The sequence below is a fragment of the Pleurodeles waltl genome, chromosome 6 (assembly GCF_031143425.1).
Source record: "Pleurodeles waltl isolate 20211129_DDA chromosome 6, aPleWal1.hap1.20221129, whole genome shotgun sequence".
Lineage (NCBI taxonomy): Eukaryota > Metazoa > Chordata > Amphibia > Caudata > Salamandridae > Pleurodeles > Pleurodeles waltl.
Window position 1 is genome coordinate 1,682,682,678 of NC_090445.1, and position 20,701 is coordinate 1,682,703,378.

The 20,701-nt window shown below is 44.6% G+C and overlaps 1 protein-coding gene across 2 annotated transcripts in view; it reads left to right on the forward strand.

Annotated features, from left to right (window-relative positions):
- The first annotated feature begins 3,906 nt into the window (after window positions 1-3,906).
- The window catches only part of ADGRD2 (adhesion G protein-coupled receptor D2), a 386,891-nt gene continuing 370,096 nt past the window's right edge, over window positions 3,907-20,701 (forward strand). The window contains exon 1 of one of the 2 annotated variants that reach the window (XM_069241720.1): window positions 3,907-4,236. The gene's annotated coding sequence lies outside the window, so the exon portion shown is untranslated. The remainder of the gene's footprint in view (window positions 4,237-20,701) is intronic. The other variant, XM_069241719.1, reaches the window with a different exon arrangement.

A 20,701-nucleotide genomic window follows, 5' to 3' on the forward strand; every position in this document is an offset into this window, starting at 1 on the left:
GATGTCAAGCTATGTATTCTTTTAAATTGCTTCTTATTCTTTTGGCATCAACATTGGTGTTTACTTTTCTTCCTCTGACTGCAAAGTGAAGGATTTTATAAAATGAACTGTGACAATCTTTCTGAGTATGGATATGAAAGAAAGGCTCTAGGAAGTCCTTTTTTCTAACACAAATACATTTAAATCACTTAAGTACGTGTAAGTGCATTCTACACATATTTCTAAATACGTCAGGAGTTAGCAAAGCACAAATGAAGCACACAACAGTTTTTTATGATTCTGAATATTTGAGTAATAGTAGAAAAACAAATCAATGCACTTGGTAATGCACAAATAAAATGTTTACTGAAACCTGAGTTCCATGCATTTATGCGCTGAATAGTTTTATCACTAAAATTCTGTGTGTGGAATATTGGTGTCCATTTCAATGAAAAGTGTTCTGTCTATACATGACAGTCTGCTACCACATCATGCTTTAGTGATATATTTGTACCAGTGTGCTCCAAAATGTACCACAAACTACATACTATACAGCCTTTTTTTGTAAGTTTTTTTATTGATTTCACGTATAACCCTATGCAAGTTCAAGAAGCCATAGGCAAACTCGAGGTAAGCATGCAACACATTACTGTCAATAGGCATTAATAAGAAGCCAGATGCAAACAATGGTTGCAAACATGTACAGCTTTATGCATCAATGACTCTTCTGACGTCTGGGAATAAATCTGGGAACCAGTATAGACAGGCAAAAAATCAATTTTTCAAAAAGAACTAGACCCAACACTGCCACCCTCTGCGTCGCCCCCTGCCTAGCATAAACATGGATTATGTAGTATTCATCATGGAATCGGTCACCCTCATAAGTCTCCCGTACAGTCGGCAGGATGTCCCTCTAAGAAGGCTATCATATCCTTCATCTTAGTCAAGTAGTCATCCCACTGCTCCATTAGGTTACACCTCCCATCATTAGCTTCTGCATCTGCCCGTATTAAAAGCTCTGCTGAGGCCCGCCGTACCACGTCCGTTCGCCATGCTGCAAGTGATGGGGCAGTCACTGCTTTCTAGGTCATGGCAATGCAACACTTCACAAGGACAAAAGCCAAAACCTGGAAGCTCACCACTTGCTTTGTCTTTTTTGTTACCACCCCTGTGTTGAGGATGCAACGAGCGGGTTCACGGTGCAGAATTGAATTTGGTATGGTAGAAATACAAGAGGTCACAGAGTTCCAGTAATCTGTGATCACGGGGCCATATAAAGAAAGTCCGCCCCCTCCTGCTGGCATGTGGGACATTGTGCCTTTTCTGTCCGGGGAGAGATTGTTATGATGTAGATAGTTGAATTGTGTAGGGCAGATACAAATGTTCCATGTTATTGAATTGATGCACCCTACGCTTCTCTGCCAGGCAGCGTCCATTAGCTCCGTAGACATTTTAAACCGCCACCATTCCCTAAAGGGCTGGAAGTAGGGATCGGAGTGATCCTGATTCAGAGTTCCATAAATGACTGATATTGCCCATCTCGAGCTAGTTGTGGTCGGCATCAATTCTCATGAGCCAGTCACTTGTGATGAATCTCTGGTGGAATCCCACATTCTATCAGCGCCTCACGGAGGACCGAGTATAATAGAAGCTGTCCTTGGGCCAAGCTGCGTCCCCCTACGTCAAATGTGCGTAATCTGCCACCTACTTCTATGTCACCCCAAGTTGTAAATCCCGCTCTCCTCCAGGCATCGACTGAGTGAAGGACCTTCAAAGCTCTACAGGGTAGTGGTTCTCACAAGGGTAAACTGGGAGCCTACGGAACACCCCTGTGTCCACGAAACACATAGTTTCTCCCACACCATACTGCCACCTTCCCCAAAACATTCTACATACCAGACATCCTTACCACTCTCGAGCTGCATACATTTGCAATACTACTTCTTTGTGTAACATTTGGATTTTTCACAATCCCTATGATTTCAGTGAAGTAACACTGCTTGCAGCACCCACACTTTGGAATTTGTTCCAGCACCACTGCATATGGCTGCATTTAGCCAAATTTGCCAACAGAAAAAGAAGAGACTTAGGGGGTTATTCTAACTTTGGAGGAGGTGTTAATCCGTCCCAAAAGTGACGGAAAAGTGACGGATTTACCACCAGCCGTATTACGAGTCCATTATATCCTATGGAACTCGTAATACGGCTGGTGGTATATCCGTCACTTTACCGTCACTTTTGGGACGGATTAACACTCCTCCAAAGTTAGAATAACCCCCTTAGTTATATAACTGGCAAAATGGTTCAATGGTTTAAATACTCTCTGCTGACATCCACCGCGTTTCAAGTGGAACTAGTTTCTAGTGCGTTATTGCGTCTAGGTGCAACTATACCAATATCTGGGTCCAAAATACTAGGCGTCAATTGCAACCAGCAATCTTGCGACCAGTAAAAAATTTTAAGAACCGACCTATGTCTAACAGGTTGGTGCTTGAAATCCAAATTGTAGTGGGTCGCAATCTGACCTATTTCATGAATTTTAATCCGGTAGGTGACAAATTGTGACTCACTATCACGGTCAGCAGACCACCATGTCTGTGATTTGGTTTAAATTAAGCAAACTTTTTTAATGCAGGCCGTTTTAAATAAAGGAATCGGGGCTGATTTATTTGTTTAAATGGCTTTTCTTTTTAAGTTTGGTTAAAAGTTGGCAGTGGTCCCTTGGTCCGCTGCCTATTTTTCAACAATTTATTTTCTTTTTAAATTCACTAAGGGGAAGGGGTCCTTGGGGCGACCCCTAGCCAAATGGACTCCTTTGCTTTTGCATTATCAACTCCTTCGATGTGTCAGTAAAATGTCTAACTTCTGCTACAAGATTTGGTAGAAAAACAATCGTACATAAGATGCCGATTCGGTATTTGGAAAGGATGCCTACAACATGCTCTGTCCAGACACAGAACGGGTATCCATTCACAATCCTATTTTAGGAATCAGAAATACGTTTCTTGCTCCTAAAATGAATTAGTACATTGGTAAAATCATTTTATCAGCTGCAGATGCCAAATTGGTACATTTTCTACCGTTAAAATGCTTAATATATTTCGGCTTTACATCACTGCTTTGCCAGAGCAATTACCTAAAAGTAGAACCTGGATGAAAATGTGCGCCTAACACTTGGGAGTGGGCGCACTCTGCACTAATCTCACAGGGCTGCAAAGTGTTAAACCAAGTGCAGAATCTTCCAGAGCTCTAGGATGGGGACAATGAGGGATCTGTAGGTCCTAGGTGTGCATCCCTCATCGTTCGATGCTCCGGAGAGTGCTGGAAGGGCCAGTGTTAAGATGGGTACCAGTTGCAAATGCCGTCAACGCGGCTGCAATATTTACCCTCAGGGCTTTATATAGATGCAGATACCACTCTCCACTAGTCTCTTTGCAGTGCCCAGTTACCCTCTTTCAATGGCACCAGTGTAAGGCGAAGACTCGCTTACAAGTCCCAATACCATGCCATGTTAATATCAAATTCTTTACAAACCAAAAATCCAAATTTCGTGTTGCATTATTACCAAATGGTTATTAACATCCTCATTTGTTCATTTTCATGCAATAATATGTGTGAGGATATCCCTTATTTACAAATCCCATTATTTTCTCCTTTGAGAAACGTAAAAACCCCGGACAGGTGACATCATTTGTTATGAAAAACACAAAAAGTGTAAAATCGGCTACAATTCTGCCACCTTCACGTTCTGGTGACATTTAGAATCCCTCCACCAGCCCCGACATGGAATTATGCACGTGATACTCCGATCCAGTGTGCACGTCCCATGCTGTGCATCACACCCGGGCCTGGGTACCACAATGCTGTGCTACAGGTGTGTTTAAAAGGGGCTTCGGACTGGTGTGGATGGCTGCAGATAGTGCACGCCCCCTGGCGGGAAGGGTGCGTCTGGCTTCCGGCCCACGTGCTGTAAGTCAGGGTTTGCACGGACAGGGGGCGGGGGGGCTGCACAGAGACTTCCCCGATTTGCATCTCAAAAACAGTAAGAGAAGTGAGCTGCGGGGACATCAGACGTCCCTGGGAGGCTCGCAGAGCAGCAGCTGCGCCCGTGGGAGCCTCATGGCTGCTGCTCCGAGGAGTGCTGTGGGACCGCGTGCTGTGGGTCGGCGAGCTGTGGGGCACAGTGCCGTGGAGAAGGCACACAGGAGCCACTGCTGAAGGGACAGCGGTGTTTTAACCTCTGAGGAGACCGAAGAGGTAAGTCAGCGCACTGCAGGGCGAGACTGGGCTACCGTATTTACCCTATAGGCGCTATAAGGCTTTGGGGAATACAGCGCTACACACGAATTTCTAAAGCATTTTATTTATCTTTATTTCTCATCTCATTACGGATCAAGTAACTTGTCTGGAAAATAAACAAAACTTAGCAATCACTTGGAAACGAAGCTAAATTAAGAGGAAAAAGAGACGAGTAAAGATGGGATCGTAGGTTTATATAAAATATATATCTATACATTTATAGATACCTGTTGTATGAAAAATACAACGTATCCGACAAAAAACTGAGCAGACTACTCGCCTGTGTTCTCAACAGGCACTCAGCAGCCTGTACCATAAAAACAAGCAGCAAGTGGAGGATGGACGGGACAGAATACGGTTTTCCTCCACATAGGGTGAAGAAGCCCAGGCTGGGTGCTACAGTACACAGTCAGGCTATCTTTCCATCTGAGCATTTCTGGCTACATGAAAGCAACATCTTCTGTGGCTCATCGTGCCCCTTTGTCGTCAGCACGCGTTCTGCACATGCTGTGGTGTGTTACACGCCGAGCCTGCTGCTGTTTATGTCTATTACCCATTAGGTAAGACGACTCCTTTGAGAATTGATTAGTTATGCAATACTGCTACTTCTCTGATTCACGGCACTTTTCCAAGGTGTCTTCTCTTTTCACGCTACAAGTGATTCAGCATCACTCTCTTTGCACTTTTCTTCACTCGTCTCACCTCCCTACCCCCTTCCCTCCATGTTTTACCGGGGTCTTAGCTGCAGAGACATGCGTAGTGGGCCATTAAAGATGTAGGGTATGTGTTAGAAAGCGGCACTGCCGGCCCTTTGAAAGTAAACTTTACTTTTCGACCGGAGCTGCGCTGCTAGAAGTCTAGCTTTCTTGCTTCGAAGAGCTGGCATGGTTCCATTAAAGTATTGCATTCGTTCTGGGAGGCGTCAGTGCTGTCCATTACAGTGAGTAACAATTGTTGCAAGGGATTGTATTCATGAAACTGAAAACATTCGTGCCCTTCCTCTCTGACAAAGATGTTACTAGTGAACCCAGAGGCAAGTCAGTTGACTTTTGCCCCCATATGTGGTCTAGGGTGCTACTAGAGATGGAATAGTGTTACAGTATTTTCTCTTTGTGCAACACACACTCTGAACTTAATAGTGCTGTCATGTGATGACAAAAGAAACGAAGGCACTGGAAAAAGTAAATACCTAGGATCACACAATGTGATCAAGTGGAAGCTGGGATTGATGCAAGGTTTCCTGGTCTCACATTATGCGTTGTGGCCTCTACATGGTTATCTCTTCCTCGCTCCCATTTTAGACCAAAGCCTAACTGCCGTACAAGGTTCATCAGGATTGTTGGTGACCGTATTTGGGGAGGGTGATGTTTTGACGCAGAAGCTAAAATGAAAACTGTGGCTTCCACCCCTGGTCAGTGCCTCGAGACCATTTGCTCCACACAGCTAAAAGTCTTTATTAATTCTCATCCATTTGCCTACGATGGCCGTAGCGCCACGCCTGTTCCCTTACCACAGAGCTAAGCTTGCCCACTGATATAAATCACTCTTACCGTTGCTGTTCTTTGAAGGCCTAAGGATGGAGGTATCAATGAACATTCAAGGGGATGAACAAGACGAAGGACAACTAGCAGCATGCGTTAAAGCAAACCTTAGAGCTCCCAGGATGGAGTCATACCCCTGCTCATGGAAAGCACTCTCCATGAGTGGAAGATAATCCCCCGGAAGTGGGTGGTTGTGGTTCATGAGTAGGGTGTTTCAGATGAGTAGGGCACTTGTTTGGAAGGTCCAGGCCTAGTATTCTTGTATGCACTGACGGTTAAGTGATACAGCTTTAACCTTGTGTCTCTGGAAGGTGCAACTTTCCATCAGGTGTGTTAGTTTTTTTGAGGTAAACTGCTTTGTGACAGAAGCGTGACATCTGAAGATGATTGTGCATCTGAGGTCGAGCCACTGCCGTGGCTTCTGGTGCCAGTGTCGAGGTGTGTACTGGTAGTGAGTAAGCTACCAGTGAAAGCATGATGGCTCTTTTTAGTGCAGATAAAATAATTGATCTTCTGGTCAAGTCCGGTGACAACTAGTGTTGTGAGTAAGTAGTACACACGTATAGCACATTAGTGATATCATCTCTTGCTTTAGTGATATAATCGCTAGCCTTAGTGATATCATCTTTAGCCTTAGTAATATCATCTCTAGCCTTAGTGATTTCATCTTCAGCCTTAGTGATGTCATCTCTAGCCTTAGTGATATCATCTCTAGCCTTATTGATATCATCTCTAGCCTTAGTGATATCACCTTTAACCTTAGTGATATCAACTCTTGCTTTAGTGATATAATCTCTAGCCCTAGTGATATCATTTCTAGCCTTAGTGATACCATCTCTAGCCTTAGTGATATCATCTCTTGCTTTAGTGATAAAATCTCTAGCCTTAGTGATATAATCTCTAGCTTTAGTGATATAATCTCTAGCCTTAGTAATATCATCTCTAGCCTTAGTGATATCATCTTTAGCCTTAGTGATATCATCTCTACCCTTAGTGATATCATCTCTAGCCTTAGTGATATCATTTCTAGCCTTAGTAATATCATCTCTTGCTTTAGTGATAAAATCTCTAGCCTCAGAGATATAATCTCTAGCTTTAGTGATATAATCTCTAGCCTTAGTAATATCATCTCTAGCCATAGTGATATCATATTTAGCCTTAGTGATATAATCTCTTTCTTTAGTGATAAAATCTCTAGCCTTAGTGATATCATCTCTAGCCTTAGTGATATCATCTCCTGCTTTAGTGATATCATCTCTAGCCTTAGTGATAACATCTCTAGCCTTGGTGATATCATCTCTAGCCTTAGTGATATCATATTTGGCCTTAGTGATATCATCTCTACTCTTAGTGATATCATCTCTTTCTTTAGTGATAAAATCTCTAGCCTTAGTGATATAATCTCTAGCCTTAGTGATATCATCTCCTGCTTTAGTGATATCATCTCTAGCCTTAGTGATAACATCTCTAGCCTTGGTGATATCATCTCTAGCCTTAGTGATATCATATTTGGCTTTAGTAAAATAATCTCTGGCATTAGTGTTATAATCTCGAGCCTTAGTGATATAATCTTTAGCCATATTGATACAATCTTTAGCCTTAGTGATATCATCTCCAGCCTTAGTGATATCATATCTAGCCTATATCTTGAAGACCCAGAAGTCAGTAGCATGGTTCTGGTTTCTCTAAACAGGTGTAGTTGACATTTTCTGGTATGAACAGTGGTTTGAATGTGGTTAGCAAGGGAGCTGTGACTCAAGTTTAAGGTCAAATGAATTTGTGTGATGGTAAGTTAAGGTAGGGCTAGAGGGGGGCAAATGATACCATTAATAAAGTGGTCACAGAGCCAGGTCCGGAAGTGAAGGTTTTGGCTCCTTGGATCATGAATCGTGAAAGGGTTATGTTTCATGCAGAGAGGGAACATCCCGTCCCTCAGGGAGGTTTAGTGCAGAGCATGTGAGGTCATGACTATAGTGTAAAGAGTGAGTGCATGTGGCCTGCAGTGCAGACCCTTTAAAAACGGAGAGCAAGAGGGATTTGTGTCTGTTGCTTGTGCCCTCAGGCCACTGTGGTATTGCAGGACACACATGCTTGTTTAGCCTAATTTGCAACATGGATAATGCATCATTCCTGAGGTCGAGGCAGTCTGGCCAGTGTTGTTTCTGTTCCTATTGATCATCCACTGGGAGAATGATGGCTGGTGATTACAGTAGCTCTGCAGCAAAGAAGCAAATGTCTTGCTGTAATTGAATATTGTGTTCTATGTAGCAGTAGATATGATATACTATAAAGAAGATATCTGGATCTATATTTATTGGATTTCCATTTAAGAGGTACATATGTAGCTACATAATAAGCATATGCCTGTGTTCATGTATTGAGTATGCCCCCCCCCAGCGAGTGGGGATTATGGAGTAACAAAGTAGAAGCAAAATAACAAACAAGGTATGTAGACCATCTTTTGGAGGAAGATTTAACAGCACTTTGTGCTGGTGCGAAGTCACAAAAAGTGACGCAAATCGGTGAAAAGTGTTGGTTTGGTATTTACTTTCCAGCATGGAAAAGGGGCCTAAAAGTAATGCACAGTAGACAGGGCTTTGTGCCAAAAAATAGCACTTCATTTAGGCTGGTATTATCCTGGAGAAATGTTCTCATTTCTACCAACTTTACAAACTTTGCATGTGTGCTGCACTGTATAGGAAACTTAGAATGTTAGTAAAGTTTTAAAGTATGTCTTAGCATACTTTTTTGTGTACAGTAAAGGTTTCTTTGAGTTCAAACCCAAACCTAGACACCATGCATACACCGTGCACCATGTTGCAAAGCTGTGTGCCTGGTGCTATGCAGACCGTTTCAGCGCCAGACAGCAGCAGTGACATTTCGGTGTAGATGTGCCCCAGTGGTGTGCAGTTCCCTTTCCTCAGTTCGGCTTAGCAACTTTGGTTACTGCATTTGACAACTTTTATTTAATAAATCTGTTTTTGGTTGGAAAATGGAAATCTAGGCTGTGACTGATGAATTCGGTCGGAATTTATAACCAGTCAGCATTTGTAGAACATTAGTGGCGTAACATGCCATTTTGCTTTCTGGTTAATAGGTTGGTGTTGCGAATGTATGGTTAGGAGACCATTAATTGAATAATATGATTGTGGCAGGTGTGTCTGCAGGAGGATTGCAGAGAATATGGTAATTTGTGATGGACATTGGTTTGAATGTACATTAGATTGTTCTGTTTTAAGGAAAAAGTACTTGTTGGGTTTTTAAATTGTTTGCTAAGTTGGAGTTTATGTTGGTTTCGCAGGATGAATTGCTTCCAGTGTGTCTGTGGGTGGAGATTAGATGTTGGGCACTAGATGTGCATGAGGTTGTGTATTTGTGAGTATCGGTGCGTTTCTCAGCAGGGAAAGTGGCTGAGGTTTGTGATTGGGTAGGGTAGGTGAGAGAATGCATTATGTATGATTACTGACAGAATGATGGGAGCTCTTTTGCAAAAGGAGTTGGTAATCAAAGGGCATCCCTAAACTCCTCACTTGACACTAATGCTGGCACCTGAGGGTGGACTTTTGAAAGAGCCTCCACTGGTCACTTAGCCTGTTCTACAGGACACACCCACACCCAGGTGTGCTTAAAATATATATTAGTGTCACAATTACTCCCCCCACCCCACGAGTTCCTGAAACGAGCACTGTTATAAAGAAAAGGCTATGCTATTCTACTGTGTGACCTCGTCAGTTTCAGAGAATCAACCAATCAGAGCTCAGAGATAGACCAATGTACATTCTAGTAAATAGAAGCGGGTCCTCTGTTGCTGGGTGTGTGGTCCAGCAGGATGAACGAATTCCTGGAGGGAGCTGATGGGCCTTTTTGCTTCGTCTAACTGGTAAGCGAGTTGGGTCGGTTAAAGCACTCGACTCATTAAACAAAGGGAGATGTAGTCACCTAAACTCCAGCTCTGACAAAGTAGATATTGGTTTAAAAGATATTAACTCTTAGGGGCTTGAGCAAACATTCTTTCTGTGAGGATTGTCAGCGTTTCTCGAGCACTCTATTTCCAACTCCTGAGCAGTGCCCACATTTTCAGACTCGATTAAAAGAAGCACAGCTCATGCTGGCGACGTCAAAGCACTGTGAATGAACATTGAAGTTTGTTCCATTGGGAAACAATGTTCATAGCAAAAGCAAATCCGTCATTAACCTTTTTTATTACTTAACTGATTTACAATCCATTATTATTTTTATTTCAGTGTGTCATTTCTTTTCAGCCACCCATAATGTGGGCGGAAAAGGATACAGCAAAAAAAGAACATCCCAAAATGTACCTCAAGCAGACGCCCCACATTTACTGGATAGGAGATGGTGTGAAATCTCAAGTTTGCAAAATCATGATGAATACAATTTCACTAAATAGTTTCAATTTTTACATTCATTTCGGCCCATAAGTAACTGAGCTCTGGATCAATGAAAAGTTAAAGGCTTTTATTGTAAAATTAAAAAGTAAATCGATACAGAGCCAATTCTGTGTAGGCTGTTAATGCTGACGTATACAGAGTCTGCAGAAATCAGAAATTATTCTACCTCCCAAATAAGCAGCAAAATTAACAAAAAAACGGAAAGCATCCCTAGCAGCGTCCAAGTCTTCTGGAAAATCTTCTAGCTCATTCCCAAAGACAAGGATTTATACATTATTCTTGCATAGTTTAGCAAAATTTCTGCTGATTCATCGTGATGCGTGCAAATGTATAATTTCTTCAGCAAGTCAGAGCACATGAAAAATGAGTCGTATTGCCTTAACACGTAAGCACTCACCCACTACTCGAATAATTATTCATTACCTTCTAAGCTAATGTCATCTGGAACTGAACAAGATACATTAACAATAGTCCCTTCTTTGAAGGAATAGGTCTCAGTGAGCATCTGAACTAGGTAAAGTTCTTTGTGAGAAGAGCAACAACAGTGGAAAACAACTAAATTCCTTGCAGCTTGATGGATCTCTGCAGAGCTTGTGCTGAGAGGATGTGCGCTGGGGCAGAAACACTGAATGAGGGACTGAGATGACTTTCATCTTGGACAAAATGGTGTTTTCACAGAGATGTCTCCTAGTTGACATACACCCTTCCACACAACATAGGAATTTTGGGGGTGATTCTAACTTTGGCGGGCGGCGGAGGCCGCCCGCCAAAGTTCCCCCAACAGAATACCGCTACGCGGTCAGAAGACCGCCGCAGTTATTCTGTGTTTCCCGCTGGGCTGGCGGGCGACCGCCAGAAGGCCGCCCGCCAGCCCAGCGGGAAACCCCTTCCCACGAGGAAGCCGGCTCCGAATGGAGCCGGCGGAGTGGGAAGGGTGCGACGGGTGCAGTAGCACCCGTCGCGATTTTCAGTGTCTGCATGGCAGACACTGAAAATCTTTTAGGGGCCCTCTTACGGGGGCCCCTGCAGTGCCCATGCCACTGGCATGGGCACTGCAGGGGCCCCCAGGGGCCCCACGACACCCCTCACTGCCATCCTGTTCCTGGCGGTCAAAACCGCCAGAAACAGGATGGCGGTGAGGGGGTCGGAATCCCCATGGTGGCGCAGCAAGCTGCGCCGCCATGGAGGATTCCTCAGGGCAGCGGAAAACCGACGGGAGACCGCCGCTTTTCCGTTTCTGACCGCGGCCATACCGCCGCGGTCAGAATGCCCTTGGGAGCACCGCCAGCCTGTTGGCGGTGCTCCCGCGGTCCCCGGCCCTGGCGGTCCATGACCGCCAGGGTCAGAATGACCGCCTTTGTTTCAAACTATTCATATTATATCAGTTCATATTGTGGTGTTGTGTGAATCACAGAGGTATAGAACAATGTTCCCACATCAGAGGTGCTCGACCTACACAATAGAAGTGTACAATTCATCCAATTGGCTTACATTGTTCTTTCATAGCCCTATATGTGCAGCTTCTATGCGTTAAGTAAAAATAAACTCGGATATTCGCTTAAAAAACATAGCTTGTCAATTTCAAGGCTTTACATGAATGTATAAGAGCAGAACTAACCATGAGTCAGCATTAACAATGCATTCCAGGGATTTTTTTTTTTTAATGATGTTCTCCTTGCTTTAATCTGGCATTGAAACCTGTGCATAGTGGGGTTTGACTGCAAAGTCTGGCGGCCAGGCCCATCTCCCATCTCCCACCTCCGGCACTCCCATCTCTAGCAACACCTTGTCTCCTACTTCTATCCAATGCACCCAACACACATGGCCTCTAGCTGTGTGTGGCAGGTGTTGACTACAGGACCAGCTGCAGGCTGGGCCCTTTGCCGAGTGTCCTGCATTTCTAACCTTGCTGAACACGACCTTTTGCAGTGCTCTGTGGTAGTTCCCTACAGGCTGCACACCCAAATTTCAGCGCACCCAGCCACCGCTGATATAGTAGTGGACATTTGTTCATTTGGATATTCTTAAATCGCTTTATGTGTAGGCCCTGCACCTAGCCCCATGCCCTTGAATCATCTGATACAACCTTTGATAGCGCATATCATACCATTGTACTAGCCTCCATGTAACTGAACCTGCTGTGCATGGTTTTTGGTCACGCTCTGTGGATTCTGGCATAAGGCCTGGCACTGGGTCAGTTTTGGGGTCTACAACAGTCAGTGTGCCTTGTATTTGCCAAGCATAGTTGTACTGGGATTTTGTTTGCTGTTTTATCTTTTTTCAGGACTTGCAGGTCTGGGTATGTGTAAGAAATTGGGTTATTAGTTGACAGAAGCTCCAATCAAATAATAAACCCAAGCCATTGTCTAAGACAACCACAAAGGTCACTAAATTAACCCGTGCTTACCTTCTGATAGCTTGGCACAAAGCACTCAGGCTAAACTTAGAGGCAAAGTGTAAAGTATTTGTACAACACACAACCAGTAACACAGTGAAAATACAATACAAGTGAAACCCCAAACCAATTTGGAAAAAATGGATTTCATTTTACATTTTAAAAAATGACACCAAAACAACAAAAATCCAATCAGTCAAACAGAAGATATTCATTTTCAAAGAGTTAGGTAAAAATAGTGCCAAGAAGGGCAAAGCTCCACTCGTGGTCATGTTAGATCAGGGGCAAGTCAGGAGTTCAGGCTGACCGTGATGGAGCAGGGGTCCAATACAGAGACCAGGTTAGTCTGTCTGAAGAGTTACCTTCTCAAGTCTGGCACAAAGGATGAGCTCGCAATCTGAAGTTAGCACTTAGATACTTAGATGTAACAAGTTAGCTCAGTGTTAGTCTATAGGAGACATAGGCTGCACAACAGTGAACAACAACTTAAGGAATTTTTCACTGTTAGGGCATATACAACTTAGACACACTTGTCCTACATTTTAAATACCATGCACCCTGTCCAATAAGCAGTTAGGGCCTACCTTAGTGGTGACTTTTGGGTATTGAAAAGGAAAGTTTGGTGTGTGCAAAAGGATTATTATTATATGTCAAAATGGCAGTTTAAAACAGCACTATAGGCCGCAGGGGAGGCCTGAGGCATATTTTACAGTGCTACTTTAGTGGACAGCACAGGGAGTGTTACTGTCAGCTAGTAGAGATTAGTGAATTCTCTCTGGTCCTCCGGCTTCTACTGCGACACACCAACAGTTTGAGGTGGAGGTGCCCATGCTTATGTTCAAGGCTACACACTTACTATTAATGCGTGGCTTTGGAAACATGAGTTCAAGGGGGAGGTAGCACACCACTGGTTGTTGGCCAAAAGGGGTAAATAATACATTCAGGGCCTCTGGCTATTCCCTGTGTGCTTTGGGTTTGTGAGGCTGAATGCAGCTGTTATTCTGTAACTCTAAATGTGTAATGAATGCTAACATTGATTAGAGCCAGCAAAAGGTGTGTTGTTTTAGTTGTCATCTAAAAAGGTGCATGTTCTGTTCAGGGCATTAGGCATTAACAGTGGTTGATTGCCCATCTCACAAATATGGAGTCAGCCAAAGCTTTGCTGACATAATTGGTGGAATAAGAATTAACCACAATTAAAGCCCATCAGCGTGTGGTCAGTACAGCTAATAGCACCAATGCCCTAATGCCATCAATCAAAGACAGGCACATACTTGTGGTCCTTGTCTCCTTCATGTATTTGTTTGGCACTATGGGGAAATAACAAAAGGTAACTCAGCATTCTAAACATTTGGATTAGTAGAGCAAATCGAAATCTGTGATTTACTTTGCCAGACAGACATTTTGCAAATCTGTTTGAAAATAGGAAAATGCTACACATTTTGGGGACTATTCACAAACAGCATTTTGTTATATGTTAAGTAGTTCTACTACAGTACCACTCACATACCAGAAAATGCTAATGACTAACATACTTACTGAGACCTCTGCCACTTTTTTTGTGTTTCTGTGCCGAGTTTTCCTTGTGTATGTAGAAATCGCCACAGAGGTAGGGCTGTGTTATAGTAGTAAATGTGGGAGGGATGCGGAGTGGCTAGAAAAGGGGGAATGATTATGCCTACATGGGAAGGGCGAAGGGAGAGGTATGGAGGGGTTTAAGGTGGGACATGCAAATACCACCCAAAAGAGTAAGCCTATTTCTATTCCAAAGCAGCACTTCTAAAATGCTTATACCCAAAAAGGTCCCAAAACAATGCTAAATGTACTCCAGCTCAGCCTTGTAGTAAGTCTAGCATCCCACAGGACCACTGGCAGGTACTGCAGCATACTACTTTAGAAAATAATGGACGAATGGACCTCATATAATACCATTTAGGGAATAATGTTAAATTAAAAGATTATTCAGACTTTTAAAAATATATATATACACAATCACACAAACACACACACACAAACACCCCCACACACACATATATATATATATATATATATATATATATATATATATACACACATACATATGTATATTGCTAATGAACACTGCCAGCAGTCCATATAACCAGTATATATATATGTGAATAGACATAAAGAGAGGACCATCCAGCGTTTGCACCTATTGGAATCATAGCATACTGTTGGTACATTGTACTAATTATGCAAACATCTTATAGCAATAGTAAATACAGAGATGTATGTTTAGGAGCATAGTGTAGTTAGGTGTGATGAAAAGATCTGTATTTGTTAAAAAAAAAAACTTAAAAAATCAATTAAAAAAACAAAGGGTAAATTTATAGTTAGGTGAATATCTCAGTGACAGCATTGTTATTTTGAACTAATTCACCACTTATAGTTGTAAGAGTTAACTGTGACTTGAGCCCATGACATGCACTTCTTATGTCCTCACATATTACATCCTGCATGCCATGTTCTATGTCATTGTCCATGACATCACTGATGACACCTCAAATGACATCTTTGATGACATCACTGATGACATCATCCAATGAGTGTGATAAGTGGTTTTGTAGTTTACAGCCCTCAGCCCTCATCCTCCTCGACCTATCAGCCGCTTTCGACACAGTCTGCCACCGCACCCTGCTAACCCGTCTCCACGAAGCCGGCATCCAAGACAAAGCCCTCAACTGGATCTCATCCTTCCTCTCCGACAGAACCCAGAGAGTCCGACTCTCACCCTTCCGCTCCAAAGCCACCCCCCTCATCTGCGGCGTCCCCCAAGGCTCCTCTCTTAGCCCAACGTTGTTCAACGTCTACATGGCCCCCCTCGCACAACTGGCCCGTCAACACAACCTTAGCATCATCTCCTACGCCGACGACACCCAGCTCGTCCTCTCCCTGACCAAAGATCCGCTCACCGCCAAAACCAACCTCCACGAGGGACTAAAATCCATCACCGAGTGGATGAGCAACAGCCGCCTGAAGCTGAACTCTGACAAGACGGAAGTCCTCATCCTCGGACGCACCCCCTCAGCCTGGAACGACTCCTGGTGGCCCACCGCCCTCGGACCCCCACCCACCCCAGCCAGCCACGCACGAAAACTCGGCTTCGTCCACGACTCTGCTCTCACCATGTCCAAACAGATCAACGCCGTCTCCTCTTCTTGTTTCAACACCCTCCGCATGCTCCGCAGGATCTTCAAGTGGATTCCAACAGGAACAAGGAAGACGGTGACTCAAGCCCTCGTCAGTAGCAGACTTGACTACGGCAACGCACTCTACACCGGCATCCCAACGAAAGACATCAAACGACTCCAACGCATCCAGAACGCATCCGCCCGCCTGATCCTCGACATACCCTGCCGATGTCACATCTCCCCCCACCTGAAGGACCTCCACTGGCTCCCTGTGGAAAAAAGGATCACCTTCAAACTCCTCACCCACGCACACAAGGCTCTACAGAACACCGGACCCACCTACCTGAACACCAGACTCAACTTCTACGTCCCCACACGTCAACTCCGCTCTGCCAACCTCGCCCTCGTCATCGTCCCCCGAATCCAGCGCAAGACCTCTGGCGGCAGATCCTTCTCCTTCCTCGCCGCCAAGACCTGGAACTCTCTCCCCACCTCACTACGCCAGACCCAGGACCTCCTCACCTTCAGGAGACTCCTCAAGACATGGCTCTTCGAACGCTAGCAGCACCCCCCCTCCCTCCCCAGCGCCTCGAAACCCTGACGGGTACATAGCGCGCTTTATAAATTCACTGATTGATTGATTGATTGACATAGTGGCCGGTAACTATCATATTACTTCTCTACATAATTTTATACAGCCTGTGTCCAGCTAATTAGTGTGTTTACAAAACGCATGTGCTTCTAATGCACCATAAGTGTGTAGAGGGATTGAACATGTTATAAATCTTTGTTTTGAAGAGTAACTCTGTGTGAAGGTGACAGTTGACAACTTGTGTCCAGTATGTGCACACAATTTTTTGGGTTTTGCAGACACTTTTTCCAGTAGAGCAAAGATTTTACATACTACATTCTAAGTATTGTACGCAGCCTTGATTTATTGGACAGAACTGTCTCAGCAGTTCTCTGCATGAAAATCTCTACATAACAAAGAAGGTACTAACCTATGTACTTGAGCTTCATTGGGCTATCTGTAAAGGGTTCCCCACAGTATGAAGGCTTAAGTTAGTGTGATCTTTAGCACTTTCAGAACTTGGTTACTTCAAATGAATAGTCCCTCTTTGGACAAGTTTTGCATTGAGTGTACACTGTTATTAGTAGGTACATTTTAATACTCTGTGGTGTAATTCTCATGAGAGTTTCAGTATCTGCAGGCAGTGTGGTACGGAGTAAACTCTCTCCCTAGATTAAACAAAGTTTACAGTGCCCACTTTTCCAGTCATATCAACTTAATTTCTCAACGCAAGTTTGGGGACAAATTCAAAAGTATGTGGATACTTACAAACTTTTGGCAGGCACATTCGCAACATGGTTACAGTTGAATATTTACTCTGGTCAATGACAGATGAAAGTCCATGTCCAAGGTGGGAACAGAACACTTCCAGAATTGATGGGGTTTCGGGGAAGATGTTTCTCCACCGGGAATAATGTTTTCTGAAATAAATGGTGGAGTTTAGGAGTGAAATTGCACTATTCTTTTTCATGTTCACCTGCAGAAATGTAGACTTTTCAGCAATTGTAAATTCTTATCGGCAACAGAAGAAGGACAACTGCCAGATACAAGCTGCAGAAAGTTGGAAAGAGGTCTTCCACTAATTTATGGTCTGATTATGATTCAGGCGGAGCAAAAGTACCTCATGGAAGGCTGTTCCGCAGAGTTCCCAGAAGCTAGATTTTTCGACCCACATTTTTTCTGGGTATGGAAGAAACTCAACTCAATTTTTTAGTTGGTAAAAAGGAATAAACTATCTGGAAAAAACAAATGCAGCCATGTGTCCTGCCATTTTTTGTTGTTGTTGTTGGGGGAGCATACTATCGCCTTGCCCCCCCATCCCACCCATATGCCCATTCATGCATTTACCACCAGTGGTAAATGTAGGTGGCAAAACTCCATAGAAATGTGAATTCCGCGAGGGTTTACCACCCATTTATAAGCTCAGCACAGCTATTCCCCATTCCATTGCATTCTACTTTTGCATGGTACTGATCTGAAATTACCACGTGGTAATGGTTATATTTCATTACATCACCATGACCGCAGTGCTGTGCAACTACGCTAACAGTGCTGTGCAACCAGGGACTGAATATCAAACTTTCCATCATTTACAAACAATGCCAGCAAATTCCAGGGTTGCAGTTTGGTTGTTTGCGAACCACATCTGTGGTAATCCGAGCCAATGTAAGAGGTCTAATTTGAGGAAAGCAAAATGTTCTATGGGTGCAGCTTTTCACAGAATTTGCTTTTGTGCTGTTAAGGGTCGTGCCCCAGACACAGGCATGAGCCATGAAGGCACTCAGTCCATGGGATGCGCGGCTTCACGGGGGCACACCACAGGGAGGTTGTCTTTTTAACGCACAGGGATGCAGTCCCAGCTTTTGTCCTGCCTCGGCCCATCTTTGGCTGTTTACCGCCTTCGCTCCACTTTGTCTCTCCCGTTTCAAGCCTGTCTTCCCGGTGGTCGCTGGTCCTTTCAGCCTCTTGCCTTTGTTTCAGACCGCCTGCTTTTTACGGCTGTCCTGCACACATTACGAGCCGTGAATTGCCTCATCAATGTGCTCCCTATCTCTCAGATAATCCACCCTGGCTGAATATACTCCCCTCTTATTCTGAAGTGACGATTTATGGCGCAAGCGCAGCTGTCCCCAGGGAGGCAGCCTACAAATGGACAGAAATAGCCACCGTATCCACGCAAAATATTAGGTATGTGCGATAAGGACCGTGACCCCTTGGTACGGGTTGCCATAGCATCCAGTTAGCTCCTGCAAAGCATGCCACTGAGTTCAAACGTGGGGTCTGCTTGGTACCAAACCACGAAGCACAGTCTCGGACTGAGCGAAGATAAGGGAACCTGTACAGGGCTCCAGTAATGTGGGGTCTAAGTGCTGCCTTTGAGGGGCGCCGTAAGGGTACAGAGCTGTAGCGGGTTCTAGGTGCTAATGAGTTGCCCATAAGAGTTTCGAGTTGTGGGTGTTAGGGGCTTTTATGGGCCCTGTATGAGTTTAGAGCTCCAGTTATTTCGAGGTCCTGGCAAACTCTCTAAGAGTCTCAGGCAACTGTAATGTGGGGTCTAGGCGCTTTAAGAGTTAGGGGTGTCAGTAATGTGGGGCTTCTGTGCTGATGAGAGGCCCTGTAAGAGTTCACTGCTTCAGAAATGTGGGACCTGGGTGCTAATGAGGGGCTCCAGGAGTGGGGAGAGGGGGGTAGGTGCTGAAGAGGGTCAGTCTAAGAGTTCAGGATGTCAGCAATTTTGGGCCTAAGTGCTGTTGGGGGGCAGTGTAAGATTTCAGGTCTGTAGTAATGTGGGGTTTATGTACCGGTGATGGCTCATGTGACTGTTCAGGGCTCTGTTAATGTGGGGCCTATGTGTTGAGGGCCCCTGTAAGTAGTTCAGATCTTCAGTAATATGGAGTCTGAGTGCTGATGGGTGGCCCTGTAAAGCTTCAGAGCTCCAGTAATATGGGGCCTTGGTGCTGCGGGACAGTAAGACTTTGGAGCTCCACTAGGCCTAGGTGCTGAGGGTCCTTGCAAGAGTTCAGGGCCCTCGTAATGTGAGGTCTGCGTGGTAATGAGGGGCCCTGTAAGACTTCAGCCTCCAGTAATGTGGGGCTCACTACTGATGAGAGGCCCTGTAAGAGTTCAAACCTCTAGTGGGCCTAGGTTTTGTGGCACCCTAGGCCATGTTCACAGCTCCCGTGGGGCCTAGATGCTAAAGGGCCTTAGTGATCCAGTTGGGCTTAGGTGCTGAGGAATGCTCTGGAAGAGTACAGAGCTCTGTTGGGCCTATGTATTAAGGAGCCCTTTGCTCTGTAAGGGCTGATAGCTTCAGTGGGGCTTAGGCACTGAGGGTGCTGGGGACTTTTTACAATTCTGAACTTTGCAGGGCCAAGTTTCTGAGGGGCCTATTGGTATTCAGTTCTCGAATGGGAACTGGGTTTTTTGGGGTCCTATGTAAGAGTTTAGAGCTCAAGTGGGAAGGCCTGTCTGAAACCTCTGCAGGGCCCGGGTAAGCAACCAGCATACGGCGCCAACTACTGTCCACCAACATTACCTGCTCCATTGTTAATATATAACAAAAACAGACCTCTAATTTTGTGATAAATAAATATATTTAAGAAGGCAGCACAGGGCCCTGGAAAGAACAGGTCCTTGAGCAAACTGCCCCAGCTGCTGGCCCCCTCTTGTGAATCCCTGTCAGTGAGATCTAGATGGGAGGGATTGTGGGCCCTTCAAAAGTTTAGAGCACTGATGGGAAAGGGAGATCCTTTAGGGTCCTGTAAATGTTGAGTGATCTCGTACTTTCTATGAGTTGAAGGCTCTTATGTGCTGTAAGAGCTCTGTGCTATGAGGGCTAAGTGCCTCTGGAGTCTGTAATATATCAGAGTTTTAGCGAGATCTAGATTTTGTGCAGCTCTGTGCACAGTAAGTGTCCAGGGATCTGGTGGAGCCTAGAGTTTGTGGGACCCTGGACCCTGTGGAGTTCAGAACACTACTGGGCCTAGGTGCTGAAGTACCCTGTAAGAGTTCAAAGGTCTAGTGGGGTCTACTTTCTGAGGGGTCCTGGTCCTGTTTGAGTTCAGAACTTCGGTAGACTGAAGATCTCTGGGGCCTTGGGCTCTGGACGGGTTTAGAGTTCTAGTGCTGAGTTGCCCTTGTTCCTGAAAAGAATCAGGTAATGTGTGGCTGCAGACATTATGGCTTTGGGTACCACTGGGACAAGCCTGGAGGGGCAGTTATTAGAGGTATTTAAAATAATAGATTTCATGATGATAGTTGATTCTTTTTGGAAGAGTCTTTCATAGTGTAGTGTCTTTAAGTTGTTGGGTGATAGAACGTCCCTGCTGTGGAGAACTGTGAACAGTTAGTGGTTT